We start from the raw sequence: 23,933 nt of genomic DNA on the forward strand, positions 1-23,933 counted from the left end.
AGAAAATATTTAATTTTACTCTTATTTGCTTTCAGCAAACATTAATTTCAGTACATGTAATGGGGAAAAGCAATGATCCTGAAAGCAGAAATCTCAGTTATGGATGATTTAGAAGCTTTTGGGGAATCAAAATTTCTTCTCTTCTGATTGAAATTATTTCTGTTTTCTGATTATGCTTGTAGACCATGGGCAGATGCTTAACAACATTAGCCTGTATTAATCTGTGAGTTAGGTAGCTTAGTAAGAAATGTACTACAGAATAGAAACTGATTATAACAAAACAAAAAAAGATCCCTGGCACTTTTGAGTAAATCTGAATAGAAAGTACCCTCAACATTTGTCCAATGGAGCTGTCATTTTAATCTATACTAGGAAGTTTAAATTATACCCAAACTCATGACAATCAAAACTATTCCTACAATGTGGATGAAGAGTGCTGTCAAATTGAAATCACTTACTCCTTTTATATGGGCATTGTGGGCTGGATAGGTGCCTTGTATTAAAGAAGCGGGCTAAATATCTTCATCACACCATGCACATTGTTGCTTTTTAATAAGAATACATAAGAATGACTTTTGAAAAACTGTATCTCAGTTTATGTGCATTGCTACTAATTGTCATAGGCTGGCAGAATTGTAGGCTACATCTGTAATGTGTAAGAGGAAACTAGATGGTGTCAGGGCTCAGGCTTGATGTGGGCAAACAACCACGTACATGATTATGTTGTTAATACAGGTCCTCTCATAAAATATAAACCAACAGATTTGAAGAGATGTCTAGAGACTGTCCAGTCCAACTTCCCACTCAAACATGTTCCAGCTTATATGTTAAAACATTTTGCTTAGGGCCTCATCCAGTTCAGTTTTGAAAACCAGGATGGCTGAAGATTGCACTCCTCTGGACTTCTGTTTCTGTGCTCGGTCACTCTCATTGTGACTTTTTTCCCCTTTCTCCTTATATTTAACCAGAATTTTCCCTTGTGCAGCTTGTTTTCACAGTTTCTTGCCTTCTACTGTGCACAACTGATAAGAACCTGATTTTGCCATTTCTGTAGGTCTGTGTTAAGTATCTGAAGACAGAAGTCTCCTCCTCATCTTTCTCCTCTCACAGCTGAATTAACCAGATCCTTCAGACTCTCTCTGTATTTCTTAAATCCTTTGATTTTCTTTGGCATATTGGATTGCATTTACTGATGGAGGCCATCACTTGCTTTGACAGGTTCTCTAGCCATCATGCTCTCAGCTGTGACTAACATCCAAGCATTGTTCACTTTGGAAATTTTGCAATTCAGATATAAGACAATGCTTTATTATTTTGAAATTCTATTAGAACACCTGACTAAGAGCAGAAAAATATATTTGTTGTTTTTAATTTAAAATCATCTGAATTTCACCTCAGACTGGATATCTGATCTTTGAAATACTATGCATTATTAAGCTGTGTAAATGTCCTTTGCAGTGTTCAGCTTTGCTTCTGTCAGCTGTCTCCAAATTTTCCCATAACTCTGCTCTCTGTTCAGCCATGTAGTTCAATGCTTTGATTTCTACTACTATGAACCCTCTATTCCCTCCACTTGTGCTTGCTTCTTCTCTAAAGTCTGGAATACTGAATTAAGGGTTATAAACTCAGTATAAAAAATATCTTGCAGGGTTTTTATATGTTTCAATAATTCACTACTACCATAAAAATGAGGAATAGTCTACTAAAATAATATTTTAATCAGAAGCAAAGGCAAATGAATATTGGAACCAAGGGTGAAGCCATGATATTTTACCAGCTGATGTTATTTAAATAAATCGACTGATCTGCACAACAAACACAAAACATAAATGAGATGTTTCATCCATCACTTCAAATCTTCAGGACTAGCTGATCAAAACCCAAATCCAGATTTGAATTTGACTATTGTTTCACATCGTCTTAAGTAATGATAACAAAGTGTTGGATGTTAACATCTTTAGGTGTGGAAGATGCAAAATCAGGGCACGGATCACGTCTCAGAGACAATTCTAGAATCTATGTCAGATTTTGGTTCATATTTTTTTCTTTAGCTTACAGCGACTTCTAGAAGTAGCATAGCTGGCTCTGTGAAGACTTCCCTCAGCACTAGAGAAACCTTGGATGATGAGTAATGGTTGAAGAGACAATTTTAATTAGTCATTCCCCATGAGAGGAACGATGATTGTCCTCAAATCCAGGAAATTCCATCTGTTTACATGAAGGGATTATTTGCATAAAGTATGTATTAGACAGCTGTTAAAATCCAAGTTTACTCCTGAGCTGCATATTTAATATGTTTACAAAATAAATAAAGATTTAGCCCATACTCTTCATACAATCTCACCTTTCATTAATGATCCAGAGAGTTGCCACCTGAGCCCAAAGAAACAGACAATCAAAAGCACTCAAAAAACAGATTTGGAAGGAAGTGTCAGGAGATCTGTTTGTGATGTGAGACCTCATTTCTTTGGAGAATCGAAATTGAAGAGGTAAATTCCTTGGCTGTTTTTGGTTGTGCTGTACCTTCCTCAGACACATCACCCCCTTTCGCAAAGTCACTTTGAAATGAGGCACCAGAAAGCTGCAGTTAGATAAGTGGAAGAAAAGTAAGCAACTCATGCAAAACTCTTTGATCTATAGAAAGTGATGGGCATTGCAGTGATGACAGTAGAGCGAGTGTGATGGGAAGTTTCAGCAGAGAGACCCACAAGAAACTGTAGGAAAACGGACAAATATTGGAAATTGCTAGGTATAAAATATTGCTCTTCCTTCAAAGTAAAACTACAACACACTGTGAAAGAAATACCAATTATTACTTCTAATTACAAAGAAGTGTGAATCACCATGGGTTTTTTTTCTAAATCCAAAATCTAATAAAGAGAATAATTAACATCTACACAGAATAATATTCTGGTGCAACCTACCTGAAATATTACATTGATTTCCAGGCTGTCATATAGCCAGACAGAAATTAATTTTCAGTAAGAACCTTAGAGAGAAGAAGCTGAAAATACAAGAGGACTAAAAATATTTATTTGTGAAATGTCCCCATTATGTGTAACTTCATTGAAACAATAAAGGCTTTTCCTCTAATATTTCTTCCTAATAAGGTTAAGGACTTGAATCTGCAGTGCACTTCAAAGCAGTTTTAAAATTCCTTTGCAGCTTAGGGATGGATTTTAGCTTGTATTTCTGCATATTGCTGAATTAAAAAGAAAATTACAGGAGTATTTAAGAATGTATAAAGTTTTGAAGGGATCAGAGTGCCATGGAGTACCATGGAGAAAATACTTAGGATGTCAAATAAAATTTACAAAAGAAGGAAAAAATGCTGAGTATGGAAAAAAACATGGAAAAATCCAAAAAGAAAATACATAATATTTGATAATCTTTAAAGCAGATTATTAAGGCACTGGGTAATATTTTATTCTCTCTGGAAAAGTAATGATCTAATACTAAATATTTTCTTTCCTTCAGATGCAATGATATATAAATAGATGTAGTGATATATGTCTTACTATAAACAACACCTAATTCATACATGTTTATATTAATTGAACAGGAGCTGCTATACTCTGGAATTTACTCTGAAACCGTATACTAATCGAAGATTAAACAAGCACATATCTGGGAGGTTGTAATGAGGCACCTTGTAAAGATACAGAAAGGTGAATTTTGGACACTGAAGCACTGAGCATTAAGTCAATCTAATCTAAGTCTTCCTAACATGACACAGCTTTATCTTAAAAACAAAACACTCCTAGCTGTTAGCTAGTGCTTTTTATATACTTTCTACCCTGAAAAGTCTGTTCTCCACTACTAAAATGATTGGTAATCTCCTAATTTCCATATATCTTCAGGGTCAGATTTACTGACAGCTAGGCATTACTCAGAGATGCGTAGGGGCTTCCTGAAAGGCACCAGAAGCTAAACCGCTTCCAGCTTACCCAAAAATTGTTTTTCCGAAGTTGTTTATGTTTCCCTTCTAGAATATCGTAGATAGTCCTTGCTTTGAATGCACAGTGAGGAAGCAGTTTTGGCTGTAAGATTTTTAGAGGAGATTGTAGTGGGCTTTGTGAGCTCAAGTAAAAAGGACTGATGTAGTGTGAAATTAGAGTTGTAAGTGATTAATACAATGGAAAGGTTCTGCCCTGTAAGTCTTAAATGACCTTCAGCTCTGATATGTAAATGTGCAGCAAAGCAGATCAAGGAGAATTTGTAAGGCTAAGATGGAAATTCTCTTTCACACAGAACATATAAATTATACAAGCATTGCTTATATCTGTATTTACCACTCAGCTATCTCAGCCTTCTTCCCCCACAGGTTTTGTTTTCTGCTTCTTTTGAAGGCATTGCTCTTTCTTTCTCAGGTCTTAAGGAGAAGCTGTATCCCTGTTTCCAACAAGACATGCTGATTTCATTTTCTGAATTCTCTTTAATCTGCCACTGAAGTTTGATGATGGCTTTACTGCAGCAAATATCTTTAATTTTGGATGTTTTGAAGAGGAAAACACTTTCTTTCCTTCCTTCCCTTTCCATTTGTATCAGTAGAAGATCTCAGTTCAACCAAGCACATAAAGATATCTGTAATTGTATACACCTGAGTGCTCATGTTGGCTTCACTTGTGTTTTTAAAAACTGGTCCAAAGGTCAGTAAGACTCTCCTTGACTTCTTTTTCAAAGGGGTCTGTGGATTGGATTTTTTTCTAGCAAACGGATCAGGCTTAAGCCCCCACAGCAACTCAGGAAGTTTGACATTCTCTTAAGCCTCCCTGCCTTCTGAAGAGCCTGACAACATTGATATGTGCATTAAATCATGTAAACACTGACCTGATGGTGTCATGAAGAAGCAGGCACAGGCAAGGCCATGGCACAGAGCCCTTGAATGGGTCCATGGACACTACTGCTCTATTGAAGCCAAGCAACTTCTATGCAAAACCAGACTTCTCTACAACAAAATGTTAACTAGGTGGGTGTGAAAATGTAAGCTGTTAGATCAAAAGAGATTCAAACAGTGGAATCTATGTATAGAGACTAATTCAGGATTCATTAAAGCGGTCAGGAAAATATTGTCTCTAACACTATCAGGATGCGGTCTGGGCTGAATTTAGATAGTAAAATTTTGTCGAAGTAGACTGTGCAAAGCAACAGGCATTTAAGTGCATTGTAATGTTAAAAATACCTTCACTTTGGTGATTTTAATCTTATATAGGAAAGTGTTCAATAAAATTGTGAGCTCAGTTAAACAACTGTTCCTTCTCCTTTCATTTTAATCACCATTGATAGAATAATAATAATCAGGAAGCATATACAAAGGTAAAGCCAAGCTCTTAAGCAGCTAAACCACACAAAATAATACTGCTTTCTGTGGCTGTACTTTTCTTCACATTTTCTACTAATAATTTTTATTATCCAAGAAGAACAATACTTCTGAAGAAATAAGCAAAAAATGGGAAGATGTTTCTATAAACATTCACTCACCATATGAAATGTATTCTTCTATTATTTCTTGCCCTGGTGGGTGTGCTTTCACAGCCAAATATGTAGTAATATAATGATGGAGGAAATGGAATTTTAAGCTTCCTCAATTTCCCCCAGAAAAAAAGAATTTAAAAGAAATCACACAGCTTTCCCATAAGCTTATTGACCAATTAACAATGTGGACATTATCAGATGATTTATGCAATAACTTGTAAGTACATATAGATATACGCAGTGAAATGCACATGAACAAAGTACACTTGGCTAAGCAATAAAAGAAAATAACAAGCTGCTTGGTGACTTCCTTATCACAGAATCACAGAATCACAGAATAGTAGGGGTTGGAAGGGACCTCTGTGGGTCATCTAGTCCAACCCCCCTGCCGAAGCAGGGTCACCTACAGCAGGCCGCACAGGACCCCGTCCAGGCGGGTCTTGAATATCTCCAGAGAAGGAGACTCCACAACCTCCCTGGGCAGCCTGTTCCAGTGCTCCGTCACCCTCAGAGGGAAGAAGTTCCTCCTCATGTTCAGACGGAACTTCCTGTGCCTCAGTTTGTGCCCATTACCCCTTGTCCTGTCACTGGGCACCACTGAAAAGAGCTTGTCCCCATCCTCCTGACACCCACCCTTCAGATATTTGTAGGCATTTATAAGGTCCCCTCGCAGCCTTCTCTTCTTCAGGCTGAACAAGCCCAGTTCCCTCAATCTCTCCTCGTAGGGGATATGCTCCAGTCCCCTCACCATCCTTGTAGCCCTCCGCTGGACTCTCTCAAGTAGCTCTTCATCTTTCTTGAACTGGGGAGCCCAGAACCGGACACAGTACTCCGGATGAGGCCTCACCGGGGCAGTGTAGAGGGGAAGGAGAACCTCCCTCCTCCTGCTAGCCACACTCTTCTTGATGCACCCCAGGATCCCATTGGCTTTCTTGGCAGCCAGGGCACACTGCTGGCTCATGGTTAACCTGTCGTCCACCAGGACACCCAGGTCCCTCTCCGCAGATCTGCTCTCCAGCAGGTCCACCCCAAGCCTGTACTGGTGCATGAGGTTGTTCCTCCCCAGGTGCAGGACCCTGCACTTGCCTTTGTTGAACCTCATCAGGTTCCTCTCTGCCCAGATTTCCAGCCTATCCAGGTCACGCTGAATGGCAGCACAGCCTTCTGGTGTATCTACCACACCTCCCAGTTTGGTGTCGTCAGCAAACTTGCTGAGGGTACATTCTAACTCTTCATCCAGGTCGTTGATGAAGAAGTTAAACAAGACTGGGCCCAGTACTGACCCCTGGGGGACACCACTTGTCACCAGCCTCCAACTAGACTCAGCGCCGCTGATGACAACCCTCTGAGTTCTGCCATTCAGCCAGTTCTCTATCACTTCACCGACCACTCATCCAGCCCACACTTCCTCAGCTTCCCTAGGAGGATATCATGGGAGACTGTGTCAAAAGCCTTGCTGAAGTCAAGGTAGACAACATCCACGGCTCTCCCTTCGTCTACCCAGCCAGTCATGTCATCGTAGAAAGCTATCAGATTGGTCAGGCATGATTTCCCTTTGGTGAATCCATGCTGACTACTCCTGATAACCTTCTTTTCTTCCACTTGCTTGATGATGGCCTCCAGGATAAGCTGCTCCATCACCTTTCCCGGGATGGAGGTGAGGCTGACCGGCCTGTAGTTCCCTGGGTCTTCCTTCTTGCCCTTTTTGAAGATTGGAGTGACATTGGCCTTTCTCCAGTCCTCGGGCACCTCTCCTGTCCTCCACGACCTCTCAAAGATGATGGGGAGTGTCTCAGCAATGACATCCGCCAGCTCCCTCAGCACTCGTGGGTGCATTCCATCGGGGCCCATGGATTTGCAGACGTCCAGATTGCTTAAGCGATCCCTCACACAGTCCTCCTCAACCAAGGGAAAATCGTCCTCTTTGTAGGCTTCTTCTCTTACCTCCGGGGCCTGGGATTCCTGAGGGCCAGTCTTAGCACTGAAGACTGAAGCAAAGAAGGCATTCAGTAGCTCTGCCTTCTCCGTATCCTCCGTCACCAGGACACCCGCCTCATTCAGCAGCGGCCCCACGTTGTCTCTAGCCTTCCTTTTGCTGCTGATGTAGTTGAAGAAGCCCTTCTTGTTGTTTTTGACATCCCTTGCCAGATTCAATTCCAGGTGAGCCTTGGCCTTCCTCGTCGCATCCCTGCATGCTCTCACCACGTTTTTGTACTCTTCCCAAGTGGCCTGTCCCTCTTTCCACATTCCATGGACCTTTCTCTTCTGCCTGATCTCCGCTAGAAGCTCCTTATTTAACCATGCAGGTCTCCTGCCTCCTTTGCTCGATTTCTTTCTCAGGGGGATGCATTGCTCCTGTGCATGGAAGAAGTGTTGTTTAAAAAGCGACCAGCACTCATGGACCCCCCTGCCTTCGAGAGCCCTGGACCACGGGATTCCTCCCAGTAGCTCCTTGAAGATGGCAAAGTCAGCCCTCCTGAGGTCCAGGGTTTTGATCCTGCTTATCGCCCTGCTTCCTCCATGCAGGATCCTGAACTCGACCATTTCATGGTCACTGCAGCCGAGTCCACCTCCAACCTTCACATCCTCCACCAGTCCCTCCTTGTTTGTTAACACGAGGTCCAGCAGCGCGCCTTTCCTTGTTGGTTCCTCCACCACTTGCATCAGAAAGTTATCATCGATGCTCTGTAGGAACCTCCTGGATTGCGCCTGCCCAGCTGTATGGTCTTCCCAGCTGATGTCAGGGTGGTTGAAGTCCCCCATGAGAACCAGGGCCTGTGACTGTGAGGCTGCTTGCAGCTGCCTGTAGAAGGCCTCATCAACCTCCTCCTCCTGGTCAGGTGGCCTGTAGTATACACCCACCGTAATGTCACCTGTGTGAGCCTGTCCCTTAATTCTAACCCACAAGCTTTCAACTCGTTCCTCATTGGCCCCCAGGCCAAGCTCAATGCATTCCAGTTGCTCCCTCACATATAGAGCAACTCCCCGTCCTCTCCTTCTTGGTCTGTCTTTCCTAAAGAGTCTGTAGCCATCTATGACAGCATGCCAGTCATGCGAGTTGTCCCACCACATTTCTGTGATGGCGACCAAGTCGTAGCCGTCCTGCTGTATAATGGCTTCCAGCTCCTCCTGTTTATTGCCCATGCTACGTGCATTGGTGTAGACACACTTGAGCTGGGCTGTCAATCTCACCCCTGGCCTTGGCATTCCAAGCCTAGGCTCATCCCTAGTGAGCTGGGCAATATCCCCTTCCCCCTTCGAACCTAGTTTAAAGCCCTCTCAATGAGCCCCGCCAGCTCATTTGAATATTCTTATATTCAAATTAAACTATGCAGTTTTCAGGCAATAAAAAAATCAAACACAACAGAATTGTATTTGTATTTAAAGAAATCACCACAATATTTATGATGAATGCAAATTAATAGCAAGAGACCAAGGCAAAACCCTCACAAATGCAATGACAATACACCGAGCCCAAAGAAGCCTCAGGTCATATAACTTGTCACAGAGTAAAAGTTTACTCGCTTTGTCCCTTTACGTGTAGATCGTGATCAACTGTGACCATCTTTATCTCCGCAGGGTGCAGAGGTTAGCATCATCCCCACTCCAAGTGCGGTGGGAGGAAATTCAGGGGCTGTACCATGCCCTCTCTGATTAGTTCCCACAACATGGATACTCGTCTCCACAAGCTTGGGACTCACAACACCAAAAGCAAACCACTGCGATGGGAGGTCATAGAAAGCCAGATTTGATGGGGGGGTGTCTTTGGAATCAGGAGCTTTGGGGCAGCATGGCACATTCAAGCATTTTCAGACCGTTTTTTTCCACAGGCACAGCCGGATTTATTCAGATCATCCTACTTTAGACCAAGGGACAAGCTCCAAATCCCACCCTACAAGTGTCAGACTCCCCAGAGTGACTTGATGGGGTTCCTGCAAAAGGCACAACCCTTATTTGCAATATAGCTGCCCAAGAGTTGAAAGGCAGATCTATTTTCCCAAGAGAGCGACTATGAATTTAAGAGCACAGCAATTTATGACACTATAAGCATTCCAGGTCAAAAGTGGTGTCCAGTTTGAACCAAAATAAAATCACTTAGGAAACTCATAATCAGAATTCCTTCCTCCTTTCATCAGCTGCACTTCATCTTCAACATAAAAACTCACTGTGATGGACTAAGAAGGATAGGAAACATTTGCATTAGGATTCCTAGCTAAGAATATATTTTCATGTAAAGCATGAGGGCAGAAATTTAATCCTCATGCAAACTGCTAAGCTGGGTATTCCTCAGCCAAGTCCCATGGCAAAGAAGACTCGCAGTCACTGTGTCAAACACAAAGCAGTGATGTTCTGGCAGCTTTCAGTGTGTGCTGTCCAAGACTGGAGCTTCTGGCATTCCCAGATAAAATCTGGGAGCACACCTGCTAAACAGCAAGCCTGAATATCTCAATAGGCCCCTCAGTCCTCTGTTTCACTCCTCTGTTCTTCCTCCTCCTCCTCACTTCTCTGCTATTCTTTTCATATCCCAGTTCATGCTTAACAAAAAAAAGTTTGAGAAGTACTACCTCCATTCCTGGTTTAACCTAATTGAAGCTAATAATAATATTAAAGCAAGCATGCATTTTCTTCACAGTGTCTTGGCTTTTTGCAGTATCTTAGAATTCTACATATTTTGTACTTTGTTCTAAAAATCCATTAAAGGCTTAGTAATTGGCAATGAGCACGTTATCATGAGTATTGCTGTACCCAAAACCTAGAATAGGTAGGAGGGAAAAACAAAACTAGCAGATGATTATTTCAGAAGCTCATTGAAGCTGGACCCTAATATCTGCTTATAATTCTTTCGATGCCATTAATTCTATCACTTTAATTCTGCTGATATATTAAGTTACTTGTGCTTTCACTAGGAAATTGAAGAAGCAGGAGGTCAGACCTCAAATATTTTCTTTCTTATTAGAGACTATAGAGATAATCCAGGATTTATGGAGTGTTTTGGGCTTTGAGGCAATAGCTACTGGTGGATGAAATGTTTTATGTATTGCAAAGGGAAGGGAAACCGTCAAAACAGAGCAATGTATTTCTGCATAGTCTCTTGAGCAGAAAGCGTAAATGTCTGGTTATTATTTCTGATTTGCTTTCAACTCTTCAACTCAAGTTTAAAGATGATACAGAAAGATTAATCCTTAGAATTGTCTGTCTCAGATGCTATAGATGTAAATGTATTTCATTAAAGGGGGAATGTGTTTAAATAGGAAAAGTAATCAAGTGGAATCTCAGCTCATAGACATCAATGGAAGCTTTTGCATTGCTTTCAGTGGAGCCAGCTTTTCACTAAGACATTGCATTTAAAAATCAAGCAAAATCTATTTCTTTTTTCTCACGTCTCTGTATTTCAGAAAAAAAAAATCAGTCACTGAAGCTCAGTGAACAAAGAAATATTAAAATTCCAAATTAATCTTGTTCAACTCTGTAGCTGTGCCACTGAGACAGAAAAATGGTTTTGGAAATCTGCCTATATGTTAGCACAATTATTAAATGTAGCCCCTAGATGGTGCTGCTAGAAACGTTCTGGCAAGTCAACCAAACATATAGACAATTACACCTAGGAAAATCTATTTATCAGTGGTGGTGAAGTTTACACCAACATTTACCTTGTTCTTTACCTGAAAGTCTGTGCTTAACATTCTTGGGTGTTTTTTCAGTATGTAACTAATGTGAAAAAGTCATACTCATGAAAGTAATATTAAGTGATGTTAAATGATATCAGACTTCACACCAGAAATGTGAAAATATCTGCACCATCTGACAAACCCCTTTTAATATTGCAGGAAGGTTGGCTAAAAGCTCCCATTGTAGTGTTTCTAAGGGTAGGATTGGCCTCATCTAACTTTCAGAGTGGCCTTCAGGTCCACATTCGTACACCGTATTTTATATATCTCTGTGTGAACTATGTGAACTTGTCTTTCAGCTAGTGCTCCAATGGGATACAAATCTCCTGTGTTCTGTCTGTGACCCCCATGAGGATGTCTTAGGTGTATCCGGATATCTCAAATGGTAAAAGAAACCTGTATATAGACAGCTGAATCCTGATCTTGGCATTAATTTAAATGAATTCCACATGTAATTTAAAGAGAGAGAGTAACTGAATAACCAATGTTATTCTGGAGGCCTTGGAAATCAACAGCATAAGATAACAAAAGCTTTCTCATACTTATCCTAAAAACAAAAAGTACTTCATATTTCATGAAAACACATTATAGAGCAGTACAAAGCCATCAGCTTTGATTGTCTCTCTACTTCTTTCCCACATCCTACACTATAAGGACCAAGCTCAAGAGACAAGCTGACTTTGAAACCTAGCTACTAAATTTGCTTCAGTCATCTGAAAACGGAATAGCATGCAAAGAAACCAAACCATAAACATGTTCCCTGTAGGCAAGTTGAATACAGGGCATTGTCACTATCACAGAAAGTTAACGAAAGAAGAGATTTTGCATCGTGGAAGGCAACTTCTTTTCCATGGCTGGCCATAAGATTAGATGGATTAGGTAAGAAAAAAAGCATGAAGGAAGGTATGTGTTAGCATCTGCCAGCAATAATTGTGCCTTGCTGAAAGTACAACTTGGAAAAAGTGCTCAGTTGAATTCCTCAGCAGTAGATGGTGACACATATACGCTTCTGCCTACCCTAGAAGATAGCATTAGCCAGTGTTGTCTTTGGACTTCACAAATTTGTGTCAGAAAAAGCCACTCAGAGGAAGTCCACCTGATAATCCATTGGCCTATACATTATTCGCCTGCATACAGTGAATACAAAACAAATTGAAAATACTCTCCTTTTTCAGTTGCAGCATTTTTACAATTATTTTGCCAGGGTATCCCTACCCAAGGTTTTTTGGGAAAAAATGGTCTACTGAATTTATGGCAACACAAGGCTCCAGATCCATCATCCACAGGACCTTTATTTTATACCATTGTGTCGCAACACCAGAGGCTGTAACTCATAGTTGTCATCAGTGCCTTAGAGTACCTGACAGGTTTTTCTGTTCTTTCTCCAGTGACATTTTGACATTTTGGAATTTTTGTTCTGATCTATGAGCAAGTAGGTGAAAGAGAAGCTCATGTGTAAGTCATGAGACAAGACCAAACAGCAAGAACAAAGGTCAACAGTGGTGTCCCTCTAATCTATATACGCATAAGGCACTCTGAGGATGGGTAGGTAACATGCCTACTGTATAAAACACAAAAATGTACCAATAGCTAACACATCTCTAACTAGATAACTCCATTTCCTATGTAATTGGGAGGAAAAAAAAAAAGCTAACATTAAAAAGCACAGAGTTTTTCAAAACGGCAATCATATTAAAAGAAAGAGAAACACCATCCAGAAAAAGACTGGTTTGGGAAGCAAATCTGAGAGATCTGATCATCTCATGCCTAACAATAAATGCAGGTGACATCAAGTGCCAAAGGAAGGAAAATAACTAAGAAATTTACACAAACATCACACTTTTACAGACTGACCTCAAAGAAAACTTTTATCTCTCATAGTCCATCTCTACCAAACTCACTCATATGAGTAAGAATCCATTCGGGGGAAAAAAAAAAAAAAAAAAAAATTAAGGTGTCTGTAAAATTCTGTTGCTTTTTGTACATTCTGATGTGACTCCCATGATTTTCACCTTTGCTTGTTCTTTAATTTGTCATGACAAACCTGTAGCCCCACTTAGAATACGGAAGTGAAATACAGGATGTTATAAGTAAAAGTGACAGGGACATGCCAAAACTCAAAGTACGCTTCATACAGCACCCAGACAAAGGTTTTTAAAACATTTTATAAAGGCTAACCTGTCTCTACTCCCTTCTCTCATAATGACTATAATGCTATCCAAACGAAGGTCATTCTAGTGGAGCAAAGGGCAAAGAACCACAAATATCTCTTTGCAGTATGAGGGGTGACATAGATCAGAAATGTTTTCCATGTATCACTTGTGCAGGATCTATTTTGTGAGATGAAGATGTGACAATATACGTCCAGGCAACTTTGTGTTTACCTCCGAGGTAGAGCAGCATTACTGCTCTCCTCAGGGAAGCTCTCTCCAAAGAACTAGGAGAAGGTTTCCTGGCTATGTCTCCTGGTGCAGCTGGGACCCTGTGTCAGAGTGAGTCAGAGCCAGAGCACCAGCAACCACATAATCTGCACTGAACAATAATGTTTAACATTTCCAGTATACAACCCCAAAACCTGTTTTTCTGCTATTTCTTTGACATAACACCACACTGCAGAAGGAAAAATCAGCCCGGCTCCCAGTTAATCTACACCGGTGCAGAAATGCAGATAATTCCCCATCTGCAAGCTACCTTGAGAAGGCAAAACACAGCACAGAGAATGGCTGGCCCTCCTGTAATCCCCTGTGTCTTATATTTTGCAGAATTGAGGCCCACACATGTAGCACAGCTTAGTACTGCACTCCCACAGCATCAAATCTGCAAACACAAGCATGAGATTTGACCACAGTCAGTCGGCGGCTTTCACCTTTTGGACGCTTCCCATTTTGTCTGCACTGTGCATGCTATAAAGCATGCTCTTTCTTTGGGGTTAACCAGATTGCTCTTTGGCAATAATGCTACAGCTGTTGGCGAAGCTGCTGAGAGGGTGCAGCGTGGGTGAGTTACAGCATGACAGGGCTGCACAGCACTTCAGTTCAATGAGCTAGGGCCAGAACTGAATATGCAGAGAGAAGTCAAAGGAATAGGTCTGTTATAAAGTGATCTGCTTTCTGTACCTCTCGCATTCTGGGAATCGATTTAGGATTTCCTAGGTGAGAGGTAAAGCCTCTGCTGTAAGGACACGTTGGGTGTGCATGGCAAAGTTTTGGTAGTGGGGGCTACAGGGGTCGCTTCTGTGAGAAGCTGCTAGAACCTTCTCCTATGTCTGGTGGAGCCAATACCAGCTGTCTCCCAGACGGACCTGCTGCTGGCCAAGGCCGAGCCCATCAGTGGTGGTCTTACCACCTCTGGGATAACATAGTTAAGAAGGGGGAAAAAAAAACCCTGGCAACTTTAGCTGGACAGAGCAGTGAGAATATGTAAAAGAAACAGCTCTGCAGACACCAAGGTCAGTAAAGAAAGAGGGGGAAGAGGTGCTCCAGGCGACGGAGCAGAGATTCCCTTTCAGCCCATGGAGAAAACTATGGTGAGGCAGGCTGTCCCCTTGAAGCCCATGGAGGTCCACGGTGGAACAGATATCATCCTTCAGGCCAGGGAGGACCCCACACCAGATCAGGTGAGTGACTGAAGGAGGCTGTGATCCCATGGAGAGCCCATGCTGGAGCAGGTTTGCTGGCAGGGCTTGTGACCCTGTCGGTGACCCACACTGAAGCATTCTGTTCCTGAAGGACTGCACCCCGTGGAAGGGATCCATGCTGGAGCTGTTCATGAAGAACTGCAGCCCATGGGAAGGACGCACATTGGAGCAGTTCATGGAGAACAGTCTCCCGTGGGAGGGACCCCATGCTGGAGCAGGGGCAGAGTGTGAGGAGTCCTCTCCCTGAAGAGGAAGGAGTGGCAGCAATGATGTGTGATGAACTGACTGCAAGCCCCATTCCCCATCCTTCTGTGCTACTCGGGGGAGGAGGGAGAGAAATTTCCTTGGGATAAGGGGAAGGTGGTATTTTTTTTGGATTTGTTTTTATTTCCCATTATCCTACTCCGATCTGATTGGTAATAAATTAAACTAATTTGCCCAAGTCAAGTCTCTTTTGCCCATGACGATAATTGGTGAGTGATCTCTCCCTGTCCTTATCTCGACACACGAAACTTTCATCATATTTTCTCTCCCCTGTCCAAATGAGAAGGGGGAGGGACAGAGCGGCTTTGGTGAACACCTGCCATCCAGCCAGGGTCAACCCACCACAAAGGACAACTGTCAGTTTGAGATACTTTTTGTCTGCTATGTCTCTGGCATGGATTATAGTTTATGTTAGTGATATGACAGAGTCAAAAGCGGGTCCATCTCCCATCACGAGCACGTTTGCTTTCCCACAGTAATTTTTGAGGGTATAGGAAGCTTTTTTTCCCAAATTCATTTTTGAGGCTATAATGTGACTTTGACTCCTTTTAGATGACTGGAAAAAGGATACTATACACTTGGCCAGTCGCTCATGGTGAAGAGTGTTTGTGAAAAAGCATAGTTTTTCAGGGTGGGACTATCTGGGGAAGATTTTGGCAGCTAGCTACAAATACTATTTCAGATCCAAGCACCTTACATTGTTCCACATTGTGTAACACTGATCAGATGAAGCTCTGTGTCCACAGTTGTATTTTCTTTCTGTCCATTAGGATTATTAAACTGTTGTCCTGCCTACCTCTATTACTCAGATGCCAATACTGAAAATATCTTCTGCGAGTCATACAACTGGCATTTTGACACCTGTATACTCAGCCCCCACAACACTGCTAATCAAAACCTACAGATGCTTTAAGAGAGGCTCATGAGGTGCTGGCATTCTCCAAAAAGGAAAAGAAAAACAGCTGTTCTCATTAACATTAAATGTGGTCCCAAAGCAGTACAAAGTTTCTTTTATAGAAGTCCCACCTGAACTAAGTTCAGATAAAGATTGCTGTGCCTCTTGTGTGAGCGGTTCACTCTATGTACAAAAAGAAGTGGCATGCTAGGTTCAAAGCCAGGACTGTAATTTCACCAGAACGCACTAAGGAAGGATTAGTGTTGGAGTCTGTGTTTGTGAAAAAATTTATAAAATAAAATCAAATCATTACAGCTGGTGTTTGTAGAGTACAAAGGAAAAGTTTTTGAAGTGATGGGGTCAAATTTTTAAATACAGATATCTAAACTGCACTTTGCACTCAAAAACCCCTTAGTTTATGCAATCTGAATAAATTAATGTTTATATACTGTTTTCAGTCTCTTTTAGATATGTGTAATTTTCTTTAGGATTATACATGTTATGGGTTCAGAAGATATTCTTCCCTTATCTGCCTAGGTATTACACTGCACTTGTCATCTGCTACATGTTGAAGGATATCAGTATCACTCCTCTTTCTATTGCTGGCGCCTCTCTGACAAGTACATGTGAAGCCCCTAAATCTCTTAAATGGGAACCCTAAAGCTCAGATGGGCATATGAAAGTAAGAAAGGAACAATAAGTCTCCTAGCTCATATGGTACAATGTGAAAAAAGGTGCTTTGTCTCCCCAAAAGCCCCAGATTGGTATTCTGTCTTAAACATCTGAATGGTCCTCTTCGTCTTGTAGACCTGGCAGATCATGAAGATGCTAGAGTTGAGCACCAGAAGGTAACTCAGACTTCCAACCTGTCCAGTCAAGTTGAAGAAGGTGTGAAAAGGAATAGGAGCTCCAAATCTGGTATAAAAATATTGTCTAATAGCTAGACTCCCAGTACTCACTTGGCTTATACAACACGAAGATCATTTCAAAATAATTGCAACAAAGGACATCAGGAGTCTGATACAATTTAGAACAATAAGAGGGCCTCAATGTGTAAGAATGTACAAGATTCTGCTACTTTAACTCACTTATTATACCTATGTAGTGTAACTGTAAAATAAAGAATTCAATTTATGTAGAAGGAAGTTAGAAGAACTTTCAAAAGAAGAGTTAACAAGGCATTCTAGGAAGTCCAGGTTGGAATACCATAGAAAACAATTCATAACACCAGCACTCAAATTTTTGGTTTAATTAGTTTAATCAGTGGGAAATTGCAAATTAATTCAAAAAAAGAATCCTAGACATTATTAATAGAAAACTGTAGTAAATGGAAAATCAGACCTATTTCTGGCGGTCAGATCCTTCCAGGAAAACAGTACAGAAGAACTATTTATCACCATGTCCTAAAGAGGATGATGAAAATACATTCAAGCAGCACGTATGACACTATCCTTTAGAACCAATCCCTTAATATAAAGAATATCACTTTACACTACAGGCAATAGGAACACCTGATGTTTTAAAATCCAGTTCTTTTCAGATGGTTTACCTATTGGAAACATTTGACTTCGAGCAGTAGAGAGACTAAAACAATGAATATTAAGATTTCCAGAAATCTGAGTGATTAAAAAGTTTTAATAAACTGGTTTACATTAAATTGGTGTTATTATTGCATACCCAAAAGTAAATCTGCAGATGGTTTAAATGGGCCTGTGCTAACAGACACCATTGGAAGATTTGGTAGATAGATTCTGTGCAAATGAGAACAGCCCTTGTTGCTGTTAATCTTCAGTAAATGTGCTAAATAAACAAGTGGCAACTGTTTAATATGTAATAACTTTCTTTTCACTGTCTTTTAAAATTAACTTGAATGCTCATTAGGGAACATCAACTGAAAAGTGTTAACATGAGTGTCACATTTTCAGGCGGTAACCCAACGTGTCACTAATACAAATCTATTTGTTAAACTGTATTACAATTATGAAAGAACTTGTAACCATAATAGCAATAAGACTTCTTGTAAATAAGCTGCCTGTTTGTGACAGGGGGACACAAACCTTGCCTTCTTTTTCTGGAATTATTTTGGAATTTTTTACCATTTTCAGAAACTTAAAATGTTCCAGGATTACATGTGCTGGGATATTTAGCATTTTTTAGTCCATTAAATATCTTCTGAGAGCAGCTGTTAGTACAAATTTAATATAAACAATCATTTTCATTTTCTGTGCCGATGGACTCACAGAAGCAATCTCAATTAAGGGTGTAAGCTTCTAAAATGATAAAGGAGGAGGAATCAAGCGGCCAGATCCTTAACTTTGAATGCCCTTTACTGAATCTCAATCCCCTACATGTCAAATGAGACTTAATCTTACATAACTACAACAAGATGGGTACAAGAACACATACATCTGAAACTACCTACACTTCTGTTCCCAAACATATACCTTTAATGACATATTTTAAATGAAAGGACTTCTTCTGTTGTTGAATGCAAAATTTGCCTACCAACCAAAAGTCCTTCTCTTCTGCTGGCAGGAGTGATACCAATATGAAACAAAGAAGAATCTATAATTAGCTAAATTTACATTAATCAGCCCCTATGTCAGGACCCTCAGAACACTAATTAGCCTTAATTGTCCTCACCTGTCTCACACAAGGCCTTCACCTACCCTCTTTGCACAGGGTCCCTTGTCCCATTCTGAGCTATGCCATAGGTGCGCCTGTCTTCAGACCTGTCCTTGCCAGACCTTGGACCTATGGTTTAGCTAGTCTATCTCCAGTCACGTCTTTGGTCCATCTCCTGGATGGACCTCTAGCCAACATTGCAGCCCTGTCTTGTGCTGCTCCTGACAACTCCCTAGATAGACCCTGGACCTAGTTATAATTATGTATATAAATGCCATGAATATGTAAAATGTATGTATGAAAACACACATCTGACTGAATCTATCCGTCATTTTGCTTCATAAGTTCACTAAGCAGGATAAAGGCAGGAAAAAATAGAAGGAAAAAAAAGAAATGAAAATGAGAAAAATATATCTGTAATTAATTAGTTTCATTTGTATGATTTTAGGCACTTGACACTGAAAACCCATAATTGTCCTTTCCAAACATTTTCATGGCTTCTTACAGGGCAAGGGCCATGGCTTCCTGAGTGTTAATTATATTCCATCCATTCCAAAGATTTTTGCAGTCCTCCAAGGCCTCTTTATTTCCTTCAAAAGGAGTAAATTTGCCTGAGGTTGGGGTCAGGGAATGGACATGAAGAATAATTGCCCTAATAGAAGAGCAAGAAGCAGATCATATGAAGACTGAAAACCAGTTGTTTGACTCCAAGATTATTTTAAGTCCATAAAAGCCACTTGCTTTGGCCTGGGAGGTCATACATCTTGTCTCTCTACCTCATGCTTGAGTCAAGGCTCTGTTGAACCTGACAAGCCATAACAAGTTTCTAAGTCAAAATTCTTTTCTTCCCATCCTTTTTTACAAATCAAGAGCCTCCCATTGCCACCCAGGTTTCCAGTTTTACCTCGTACACCTCACTACTTTGACAGCCTTGTGGGAGGACATGCAATGCAAGAGTGGCATGCTTATTTATGTGCTTTATCTGGGAAGACTGTATGACAAGTGGAAAGGAGGTAATCCCCTTGCTACGTGCCCTCCACTGAAGAAGTCTGGCTTGTGTGTCAGCTCTTTATTGTCCAGCACAACATGCTGTGCTTACTGCATTTTCATTCTGCTTGAACATCTCCTGATCTTCCAGAGTGTCAATGATAATTTGTGAATTAATTCTACTTTTTGGAATACTTTGAGTTCTGTGTAATCTCTCTGCAAAATTTCTAATGTATCTCAAAGCACAATGGCTTGAGGCTTTTTTCTCAGACTCTCTAGGCTTTGGATAGAGGGTGAATGTAACTTCAGTTTACATCATTGTATTGATTAAAAAAGAACATTTGGTTATTTTTAACTTCAGCTGTTTACATACCACTGGACAGCTCGAGGGGCCATTCCACAGCCAGAAGAAGCTTTGCTTTTTGAAAAACAATGGTTGCGCTGGATTGCCAGGCTAATACTTCTCACACCTGTGAAACAGACTGAAACAGTGGTATACGGTTCATAACTGGGGAATTCAGCTACGTCTTTCTCTGTACCATTTCTTCTTAAACTAAGAGTTGCATAGATAAAGGGTTTTTTTTAAAGAAAATGTTGTGGTGCCACAGATACGTGTACAGCTAAAGCTCAGTCTGTTTGCAGAAGAAACACAATAACTCCACTAAAAAAGAAATAAAAGATAATGCTGAACAAGTTAGCTCTACTTTCTAAGACATTTCTTTGCATCCAGCCACTTCAGAGCACCACTGTAAGAAACATCCACAGGGAGCTCTGACTCTTGAGGCAACTTTTAGAGAGAAACAAGATGATGTAACAAGTTAATGCAGCTTCGTATCATACAGTCGGAGAGGCAAAGTAAAAAACAATAAACCCTTTTAAGCAGCCTGCTCCTCTTGTTTTCCTGCTGTAGTAATATATGTTTGGTGGTTACATTACTCTTCAATATCTGTGATACCACTGGGGCAGTTTCAGCATGGTTTTGTTGGGTTTTGTTTTGTTGTTTGTTGTGTTTTGCTTTTTTTTTTTTTAATCCACACATGTTATTAAAGGGATGGAAAACTTATCTGCATGGGATTCTGCTTTTTCTTTCCTCTTCATTAATTCATCTTACCTCCAGGGGCTATCACAGAGTAGTTAAAACTGAGATTTTGTAAAAGACCTCTGGAAAGTTCTCACCTTTCCTAACACCACCATACAAATATTTTCTTATGCATCTGTTTCCTGCAATGACTCTGTTTATTCTTTTCACCATCAGTAATATACATCGTCAATTAATATCCTGTGTGCCTTTTTGCCAGCCAGCAATCATGCTGGGATAAAAGAGCTCCTAGACCTTATTCTAGGAAACATTCAGCCATAATTTAGGATAGCCAGACCCATTCCATCCCTCTGCCCTCTCCTTTTGATTTCAATCCTCACAGCATTTCTGAGAGAAAATGTGTTGGAGAAATCTTTTTCTCAGTGACTGATGCCATCTCAAGTTCAGAAGGGCTGGAAACTACAGTCAGCATTTGGCAATCAGGAACCCCGAGAGAGCCGTTTCTGTCACACATGAAATGCACAACAAATAGTAAAATCTCTGGTCTTAGAGTAGTCTTTGTGGAGGTGACAAGTCTATTGCAACAATGTAGGGCAACCAGCATGGGTATTCTCCCTTGAAGTGCAATTTGAATTCTCTGTCGGTAAAAATCAGCATTGTTTTTTCTGACTTCAGTGGAGCTATTCCTGCTGACAGCTGCTGTGCTTCTGGCCAGCCGTTTCCGATTGCTTGATTTTATGGCAATTTCTGAATCAGAGAGGTACATGGATGGTGCCAGACCACAGAACTTTCCCTTCCATTTTCGTAAATCTTTTAATAAATCTAAACAGAATTTGTGGAAAAACAAGAATACAGTGCTGAGTACTGCTATCCTGCAGATTTCCATAGGAACACAATGCAGTTATCTCCCTAGGCAGTCATTTGATATAGTTATGAAGTAATACACCCTAAAAAAACCTTTTTCTGTCATATTTATAGCAATTATGTCAAATAGTGAATTTAAATAATTTGAGTTGATTACTGCTGGTTTGTGAAAACACACAGTTTGATGTATTCACAAGTTTCAACTACAGTACGTGGAATGTAATTACATGGAGTACAAAGCTCCAGGGGAAGTTGTGTTTCCTAAATACACCCTGTCTGAAATGCAATGATCTATACATTTTTTTTCTCAAAATTTGAAAATATGATACATTTTATCAGTGGTTGATCATCTAGCAGATCTCCATTTTTAAAACTGAGCAGACGGTGCAAATAGAAAATAAAAATAGTCACAATCACAACAACCCATCTGTTATGTGAGCATGTAAATGAAATAATTATTTAATTTTGTTTCATATTTTTGTGGTCACTGTTTAAGACTGCCCTGAGTGCTGTTTTTACACAGTGAAAGCTAGAGTACAACTTCATTTATTTCAAAATAAGTCTTTGTAACAGGAAATCTGATAACAGTATTTTATCAGCTGATTCATAAAGGGGTCTTTAGGAGTTATTTTCTTAAAAGTATTGTAACATTTTTAATGACCAACAGTTCCTTAAGGAAAAAAGACTGGAATGATCATCTGACTATCAAATCCTGATGACTGTGATTGTAGGAAATATACAGAAAATGTACTGTCTTCAACTGACATGCTCCCAAATCCCACACAGCTTAGCACTTCCAAAAAAATCATGGTTATAATATGCTACAGAAAAGGAGCAGGAGAGCTGAGGTCTGTGGAAAGAGGCAGGGGGTGGAAGTCAGCATTTTGCCATGGTGCTGATCCCAGTGTTTATAGCAGCTTTCCCTCTTGTCCTTGTGCAACAATTCTTATCAGCTGCAGTGCCACAAATCCTGGCATAAATGGTTGTATTTCTGTGAGTTCCTCAGCCCCATTCACAGAACTTCCCACATGGAAATGCTGATTAAAATTTATGTTATGCTCTGAAATATACAAAGTTTCAGATTTGTTAAGTTTGAGCTTCTCTAAAGCATTTATATCTCACAAAAAAAAGATGAACATTAAAATCTGTTTTATTTGGGTTGCTGTGACAACCCTGAATAACCCTAAATTCCTTCTGTTCATATTTACTTACATTCCTGGCTTTGGAAACTCCTTATCCTTCTGATGCCTTTATTTTCCTTGCTGGTGAAGATCTTTTCATATCTAGCATGGGATGCATATCTGTTTATTTTATTTTTGACAAATAGTGCAACAGACATCAAGGAAGACTTTAGCGATTATTCTTTCTCCTTAAGCAATTACGTGCCCCTTCTATTGTTTCACATATCAAAACAATTCCAATTATTATCATTAAAATTTTAAATTTCCTTCTTCCTAAAGAGCTGAAATATATGTTTTTGGCAGGTTTAGTAATGGTTTGATTTGAACTCTTCTTCAAAGGACCAGGAAAACCTTTTTAAATATCTGGATAAATAGGACTTTCATACCCACAATAGGACAGTTTATTTAAGATTAACTAGAAATGAGCAGGGTAAGAAGTGAGGGAAAGTTCTCTTTTTGAAATAAATTGTGTACCTCCTGGGTGTACTCAGTTGCAACTTTGCTTTGACACAAGAGCACCTTCTTACTGTCCTTCATGACTAAACTTTTCATTGCTGTATCATTAGCTGATATACACTCATAAAAAAGAATCAGGATGGCGTGTCACTTTCTAATGTGACCGCTGTGTTCCAGTATAATTCTGAAATAGTGTTGCCTTCATGTTCTGCTCACGCTGGTGTTATGTTCTGAAAAAGATCATCGTCACAGAAAATGAAAAAAGAAAAAGTGAAATCTATAATAATACTATTTAGTTTCAAAAGCCTTTGAATCACATAAAAAATATGGCTAGAAAGAATGTCTCTCCCATTGACTATTTTCTACATAATAACTTAGATTATTGCCATTTCTTTTAATATTCTTGTACAAATTTCTAGAAAGGAGGAGTCTATACAAATGAGAATATATTTCCATGCCTGAAGATGCGAGCAAGTTTACATAAAAGTATAAGTGTATTTCCTTGTTCAGACATCTGGAAATTACAGAAATCTAGAGCTATCTGTAGGAATAGACAAGGAACTAATGCCACTTTCATTTATTCAGTGTATTAGTGCTTCATCTGGCAAACCATGACCTGACTACATGATCTTCACACTCACCTTCTCACATTGTAATATTTTTCCACTGATTTCAAATGTTGACCAATTAGTTAGAAACACAGTAATGATTATATAACATGTGTTTTTCTGGGTTTCTAAAAAAGCAAATGAATGATCCGATACATGAGAATTTACCACAGAGAAAACAATCTGTGATGATGCACTGGTCATAAATGCATGCATGGCCCAAAGACAGTATG

This window comes from Opisthocomus hoazin, chromosome 1 (assembly GCF_030867145.1).
Source record: "Opisthocomus hoazin isolate bOpiHoa1 chromosome 1, bOpiHoa1.hap1, whole genome shotgun sequence".
NCBI classification, from domain to species: Eukaryota; Metazoa; Chordata; class Aves; order Opisthocomiformes; family Opisthocomidae; genus Opisthocomus; species Opisthocomus hoazin.